Source organism: Dipteris shenzhenensis, chromosome 19 (genome assembly GCF_047967505.1).
Source record: "Dipteris shenzhenensis isolate YYH24624 ecotype China chromosome 19, Dip_SZ_1.0, whole genome shotgun sequence".
NCBI lineage: Eukaryota > Viridiplantae > Streptophyta > Polypodiopsida > Gleicheniales > Dipteridaceae > Dipteris > Dipteris shenzhenensis.
The window spans coordinates 11,971,547-11,980,132 of record NC_141614.1 but is presented as its reverse complement, the minus strand read 5'-3'; positions in this window follow the sequence as shown (position 1 = coordinate 11,980,132).

The following is an 8,586-nucleotide window of genomic DNA, read 5'->3' as shown; positions in this document are numbered from 1 at the left end:
GGGGGGGGCGGGGGGGGGGGGGGGGGGGCAGAGAGAGAGAGAGAGAGAGACTTTGGGTTTAGATTTGAAATCCCTAATCAGGGCTTGCTCATCTCAATAAACCGCCCATTTACCTTCTTTGCATGCTTCCTTTACTTTAGTAAGTTCACTATTTATTTATTTAAGTTGGGTCGGAGTGGTGCTCCTCAGATATCCAAATATTTGTACCCCTTAGTTTACGTGTTTGTCTCCAGATCTTAACTCTTACTGCCCTCCCTCTAAAGTATACTTGTGCTTGAGTGCTAGTTTGACAGATTTCAACTTGTGGTATTTCCTTCTTAAGGCATATGACTATATCATCTCTGTCTTTCACTTCACTGAGATGAAGGCATCCATATTTTAAACCCACAACATGTAGGGTCATTCATCATCTAGAGCTGCAAGCCAAATCTTGAGCTCTCAAACTTTAAGCTCTAGATAATGAAAACACTCATGTGGATTTGAAATGGTCTTCAGGGCAAAAGCTGCAACAATAGTTGAATAAGAAATCTTGTTGGACAAGGGCAAGGTAGCAAACTACTTTATCTTGGTAGGCTCTATGCTGGCCTGCATTAATCTTCCTACCCCAATGTTGGCCCTAACCTCTAGGTTGGGGCCAAGGGTTCATCCCAACCAACCTGGGGTCAATGGACAGAGTTGAAACTAAATTGGCTAACTGGAGTGACTAAACTAAATTGAATTTAAGTTATTGAAACTGAATTGACGAGAGCTAGATTGACTGAATTGAATGAAATGAAGCTCAAGTGTGAATCGAAATGGTTCTACTGTGAAATGTAATGAAGTCCAACTAAAGTTCAAAGAAAATTTGGAGGAACCTTGGAAAGCAATGGAAAAATGAATAGCTGATGTGTGGTGGTGGCGTCTTCCTCTTGCAAGCCGGTTGGGAGTGGATGTAAGAGGAAGTGTTGAGTGTCTGGGATGTGGAGGAGAGAGGAAGAGCTGAGTGGTTGAAGGGAGCACTGGAGATAAGCACTTGCTGCAAGAGGGAGAGAGAGAGAGAGAGAGAGAGAGAGTTGTATCAACATCTTTGAAAGGCCTTGTGGGCCTATGAGACAAAGTACAATAAAAAAAGTAACTTATACAAGTCACTCTGGGAAAGGGCTTGCTAGGGCCCTTGTTGAATGCTAAGCTAATAATAATCTCAAATCTCAAACATACAAAGCGAGTGCTTTAAATACATATCCGGTGCTAGCTCTTTGTTGATACATGAAAATGTCCCGTATCTACATCTATCGAGCCATCTCTTACTATGGGCGGGGGGTGTGGTCTTCGTGATCTCTTTATCCGATGGGCCATATCAATAGTGACACCTCGAGTTAAACCAACTCCTCTGAGTAGAGTAGCGATGGGTTGAATGTCTATGGTGTGCACTCTGGTTAGCCTTTGTATCATGCATGGTGGCTCCACCACCACTCCGTGCCGTCTCTTCCCACTGATCCAAGCTACACTCATGTCGGCTATCTCCTCCTCTACATGCCTTTGTTTTCAAAGAATTATTGATACATGTTCATCTATATACTTAAGCATAATTGATGGCCTTTAATTTGCATCTTGAACATAGACGGTCTTTCATCTTGATCATTTTGATCCAAGGTGGTGGAATGTGGTCCAAATTGCTCCTCCAAGCAAATAGACATTTGAAGACAAGGATGTGGATACAAAGATGCTGTTGATGAATCCAATTGATGCTTATGGATCTAGGGAAGAAGATGATCACGGTATGGGCCAGGAGAAGAAAGTGGAAATAATGACATTGTAATGGCAGAAGTTGGAGATCACAACATTGGGGAAGAAGAGGGAGATCATGTATCACCGGATATTATTGAAGAGGGTGAATTAGAGGATCAATTCTTAGATAGACATACAATAGACAATGATGATATAGGTGATCAATTGAGCATGCCTGATACACTAGTAACGTCTCTCTCTCTATATCATCCTATCTCCATCAAACGGAAGCAAATGCAGACTTGGTCATGGAAGCGGATCAGTTGAGAAAGTAGCACGAACCCATGTGCCTACTAAAAGAGAAAGTGGTATAGTCTTTAAATCCCATAGTAGGTGGGGTGGGTACATAGGAAGTGCTCCTTTGCCAATGTGCATAATCTGCAATCCACTGCTCTCTAGGTGTGAAAGTGGCTCTCTTGCCTTGATCCTTAGTTGATGAGATGAGACCTATATTTGTGGTGGATGGCGATACTTAATGTGTGTGAGACCCATACGTCCTCTAGGGTCTGGCGCCACTCCAGCCTTTGATACTCTCTGGAAGTGTCACGGTAGACCTGCATCGTGGTGGGATACTCTTGGTCTCCCCCCAAGTTTGTGATGTATGTAGCTATAATACATTCAACCATATGATAGATTTGATCTCATCTCACGGGATCATGAAGGCATGGGGTAGGCAAGCTGTATTGAAAGGAGGGAAGGCAATCCATATAAATACTTTGACTGTCAAACCATTTGGATATGCATCATGCATATCATGCTATAAGGTTAATGAAGTGTTAAGTGGACCCCAAAAACCATGTCTGGGACATGAGGTGCTACGTGCTAAAAATACAATTCAAACATACCCAGCTGGAGTAGGTAGTCATGCTTATTGGGGACTTGGATGTTGGTAATAAGTAGGTACTTTTGGTGATTGGGCACTTGATTAATGGTAGTTAAACTTACAGCTGGTTTTGTCAAATTTTTTAAATTCTACTCCCACTTTCCTAGGTATTTCTTTCAAGTCAGTCCTCTTCTTTGTGTCCGTCTTATTGAGTCCTTATCATGCTCTCTCGAGCTCTCAAGCTATTCTATCTTGCTCTCTCTCTCTCTCTCTCTCTCTCTCTCGCACGCGCGTACGCTCTCTTATCGTGTTCTCTCTTTCTTGAGCTCTCTTGCCATGATCTCCTCATTGTCTCTTCCCTTCTCCTTAGTTGTTACTCCATTGAAGGTGCACATACTAGAAAGCTTTGCAAATGACTGGGCCATGCTTTGAAGAGTTTCAAAGGGCAGAGGCATCTACACAATGTTGCAGTCTGTGGAAGGTGTGCGCCACCATAGTCCACTAGAGTCCTACGATGTAGTACACGGTGTGTCAAAGTCCATAGAATGTGCTATTGGTCCTCTTAATGCGATAGCCATCATAAGACATTACAAGTCTTCTAGGAGGGAAGAGCGATGTAGAAAGGAGAAGGAGAGGTTTTAGCCACTTGTTGTAAACTCGATCCGAAATAAATGAATAATTATGAGACTCCAACATGAGTCTCACATGAATTACTGTAAATATATATTTTTTGGTTTAATTAGGAGTAGCTATAGGAAACTCTAAGAACCAACGCAGTGGTCATGCATCTAGATAAGTGCAGGAGAGCTAGGCGGAGATGACAGGTGGTGAGCTGTGGATAGATGACGGGACACGCTATGGATAGCAAAATGTACAAAGATGCAGCATCGAGACTGCACTAAGGAGGGCATAATTGCTCATTTAGTGACATTGGCGAGCTCTACAAATTCAGAATAGCATATTTTGACAGATTGCATCTCATTATTACGTTAGTAAGGCAATCATTACGTCGAGAAAAATTCGAGCGAGAGTGCGAGTTTGCTCGAAATTCAAAATATCACCCACCAATGCATCACATTAAAGCCCCAAAATACCTTCAAAATAGTTCCACAATTGGTCGCATCCTATTGTGCTTTGACCCTATCCTTGTGCATAGTCTTCATATTCTCCATCGGCTCCCCAAACATCCCCATGTCATCACCTTGGATGGCATGCACATATCTGGCCTTTTTTTGGTGGTATTCTATGGATACCCTACATACATTGATGAAAGGCTAAGGATTTTAATGGTAGAGTTTTCTTGTATTTTTGTCACCTCTCGATTTTTATGCCTGCAATTATGCACGGTCTTTGGCCTCTCCTTCAGCTCATCAAAACTCCACGTCTCCTCCATCATCTCCCCAAAAATCCACACATAGCAAGATGGCCTCTATGAATACAAATATGTATTGTTATCTCTCCACAAGCCTCAATGAGGCTCTCATCAATGACTGAGTTATAGAATATTCTCTCTGGATGTAATCTATTTTGTTCAACTTTTGCTCAATGAGGGTCTTAGAAATGACTAAGTAGTTATCCTTGCAGTAATCGCTTTTGTTTCAACTTTAATATAATACTATTATGGAAAAAACTCTCTTTGGATAAAATCTCTTTTATTCAACTTTTTCTCAATGAGGATCTCAACAATTACTAAGTTGTGATAAACTATCTTTATATGTAATATCTTTTGTTCAAATTTTGCTTAATGAGGTTGAGCAATGGCTAAGTTGTTATCCTCATCTTCTTTGTTTCAACTTTGCTATAAATAATACTATCATCGTAGTCATTTGATGGCAATAGTTATTACTTGTAGCAGTCATTTGTAGGTTGTATTCATTGCACAAGTACTAAAATAGCTCCAAGAACTAGCATGGTGGTTGCACAAGGAAATACATCTTCCTTGGTTTAAGATTAAATTTTAACTACTTATTTTAAACTATTAATTGCACTCTCATTACACTATAACAACATGTTGCTCCAACCATCGGGCTGGTTTTAAACTTGGCATGCTAAGAATGTAAATTAAGTTATTTAAATACTTGAGGGGTTCACCTCCAAAAAATTTAGTGTACCACGTGCATTCAAAATGAGGGGTATTTTAATTCCGCTTTTGGGAAAATTTTAACAGGATTACAATAACAGGAGGGGTTTTGTAATTCAACTTTAGCAAAAAACCCGTTAGTTCATTAAGTAAAGAGGGGTAGTTTTATTGGAGGAAATTTTTTAGTTGAGGGGTTTCTTAGATGTAACCCCTTGAATGCACATGATACCTAGGATTTCTTAGTAGTACACCCCCTGAGTTTAGAAACGCAATTGCTGATATGACTGTTAAGGGGTCCCCTTTAGGGGCAAGGGCCATATAGACATGCCATGGACCACATAAGGCTCTTGCCCCTAAAGAGGACCCCTCAAGGACCATATCGACATGAAAGGGGTCATGTCAAGCATAAATGATGTGATATATATGAAAAAAAAAAGTGTTTTCCTTGGTTTAAAACTAACTTCAGCCACCATTAAAATAACTTCAAGAACCAGCACAGCAGTCGGTCCAAGCCAACATCACGACGTTGTCAACATCGTGGTTGTGAAGCAAGATCTTCAAGATTTTTACGAGTATAGATCTACACACTTTGAATTTTGCGGCACAAAACCAAAAGTCCCTTGTGGTACCCCAAAAGTTCTTATAGTACCTAGAAAGGCCCATGTGTCAACCTACAAATCACCTCTTGGTACCCCTTGAATGTACCTGATTGTACCTTTTGAAGTATCTTATAGAGTCAAAGTAACCCAACATACCATCCAAGGACTAAAGTACATTGTAGAGTATCCCAAAAAGTCCCTTTTGGTACCCCCAAATGTTCCTTATGGTACCTTAATAATTAAAAGCTGTATTCAATTTGTTAGCAGGGCTCTAGCATACGAAAACTTTTTTTTTTTGGATCCCTTGGAAATTGGAACAGGTGGCTACATGCTACGTGTCTTCTCTTAGCTCTCCAACTCGAAGCTCCTCCAAGCATATGCATCTCCCCACATCTCTTGGAAGCTCTTTCTCTTCACCTCTTAGCAGCTGCCCTAACTCTATCAAGCTCGGCCAGTAGCTCCTTCACCTCTCCTTCAAGCTAATGCTCCACCCTTCTTCTCCTTCTTCTGTGACTTCTTTTCCTCCAACTTTACTCCTCCACTCACATCATTCAGGCAACTGTACTCCTACTCCTCGAGATGCTCTCAAGGCGCCACTATTGCTCATGCACCAATCTATGCCTGCACGACTGCTGCCTCTACTTACAGCTCTTTCTTGCTTCAAATCTATTTCTACAAGAAAGCTACACGAACTTCTTTTGGTTGTGACGACACTCGACCACCTCTTGACTTGTACCTTATGAGCTCTCCCAACTGCTTTGTTTGTAGCTTCTTGCCATTGTTGCGAAGTCTTCTACCATCAACTATGGTGGTTGCACTCTGTTTGTTTTCTTGTAGACTTTGTTCAAGCTCACCTACTCCCTTGAGGCTCCAAACTCATTCTTTTAGTTGCTCTTAGCTCCATGGTGCTTAGCCTCTTCTCCCTGCTGCCAAGGCTGATCTTCAAGAAGTGTCGAAGTACTTCAAGAATTACACAAGTGGCAATGTCCCCATAGCAATGCCAAGACCACTAAAAGAATTTGAAGTTCAAGCTATGCTGCTAGAAACATTGGATAGAGTCCAATTTAACACAACCATAAACGGGAGCCGATTGAAGCAATACAACATCAACAAGCAAGCCATCCCCGACAATAATGAAGTTTTGGGAAATCCAAGTCTTCAATAGTTTGCACTAGATTGTTACGTGCGCACTCACTAGCATATGCACATTTTCGCACATATAGTTTGCACTAGATTGTTACACACACACTCACTAGCATATGCACATTTTTGCACATTCAGGAAGACCTAATCAATTTTCTATTAGGGATGATTGAGTCTTAGTTTCCCTATTAAATCCCACAAATAAGCATATAGTTAGTCCCTACCTAATCGACACATCACTGCACTCACACGATTTTGCATAGGCACATAATAGATTGCATAAATAATAGCATCACACACTTTCATTCCATACTCTCAAAGCATGCAATGAATTCACAAGTAAGACAAGAAGCTATGCCAAAACTCAAGATGAATTGGCAAAAGAATCTACATCCTCTTTGAAATTCACAGCGGTTTACCCCTCCTTAAGAGGAGATAAGCTTCCTGACTATAGACCACAAATTGTATGGTGCAAAAGCATTATAGCACGAATGACTCGCATGCCACAAGCTCAACAGCTACTGGGTTATGCACATGGCATCCCAACTCCGAAACCAAAATAAGCCATAACTCGAGGATAGGTAATCAAATGGATCCAGGAGTATGTTGTCTCTGTGCAACATGGACTTAGGTAGTACAGAATGTGTGTGTAGAGTAGCGGTAAAGCTCTGCTTGTACTTATATAAGGCTAGGAATAATCCCTCTTAGAAATCCAACTTGCATGTTTTACATGCAAGTTCTACATACAATTCCCACATACAACTCCTACATGCGAGTTCTACACGCAACTTCTATATGCAACTCTTACATGCAACTCCTACATGTGAGTTCTACATGCAACTCCTACATGCATGTTCTACATGCAACTCCTACATTCAACATGCAATGCTTGTTCTTGCATAAGGCTAGGAATAATCCCTCTTAGAAATCCAACTTGCATGTCCTACATGCAAGTTCTACATACGATTCCTACATGCAACTCCTACATGTGAGTTCTACATGCAACTCCTACATGCATGTTCTACATGCAACTCCTACATGCATGTTCTACATGCGAGTTCTACATGCAACTCCTACATGCATGTTCTACATGCAACTCTTACATGCAACATGCAACTTGCAACTCCTACATGTAACTTCTATATGCAAGTTCTACATGTAGAGAGAGAAGCTCTCCAACTTGTATAAATACCCCATAATGGAATGAAGCCCACACTCTTTGGGGCATTGTGTTGAGTTCTACTTTGGTATTCTAAGTAATTGTCTCAAGTGTCCATGCTTCCTTGCACTCCACATCCAAAAGCATATCCTAACCTTGCAACTCCTCCTCCTCTCTCCTCTAACCTTGCAACCCATCCTCTCCCTCTCCTCCTCCTCCTCCCTCCTCTCTCTTCTTTTTCTCTCCTCCTCCCTCCTCCTCCCTTCTCAAACCTCCTCCTCCTCCTCCTCCCTCCTCCTCCCTTCTCCTCCTTCCTCCTCCCTCTTCTTTCCCTCTCCTCCCTCCTCCTCCTCCCTTCTCCTCCTCCTTCCTCTCTCTTCTTTCCCCCATGCTCTTACACCTTCTTCCTCTCCCACCCCTATGCTCCCCCTAAACCCTTAGTTCCTCAACCCTTAACCTCCATGATCTAGGAGGGAGACGAGTTCTCCACCATGTACTCTACCTTGAACCTTGGATCCTTCTTCTAACCCTTGAACCTCTTCTAAACTCTGAAACCTCCTTCTAAACTCTGGAACCTCCTTCTAAACCCTAATACCTCCTTCTAAACCTTGAACCTCCCTCTAACCCTTGAACTCCTCCTAAACCCTTCAACCTCCAATGAAGGCGAAAGCCTTTATTACCTCAACCATGATGATACACATTCCTTTTACACATGCATGCACTATGTTTGCTTACCACCCTTAACCCTACAAATGACAACCTCGATATATCTGTAGGTGACAAAAAGCCTCGGAACCTTGCATATTGAGAATACCCTACTCTTCCTCTGGAAGCCATGGGAAAGAGCAAACAACCTCAATAGCTCTATTACCTTGAACCAATACAGCTCTAGCTCCTTCCCCCAAACCCACTACAACTCTATCTCAACCCATCAAGCTGACACCCATCAAATTGTTATCCACAACCTCACCAACTCTATCACACTGACCCACTATAGCTCAAGATACATCAAGCT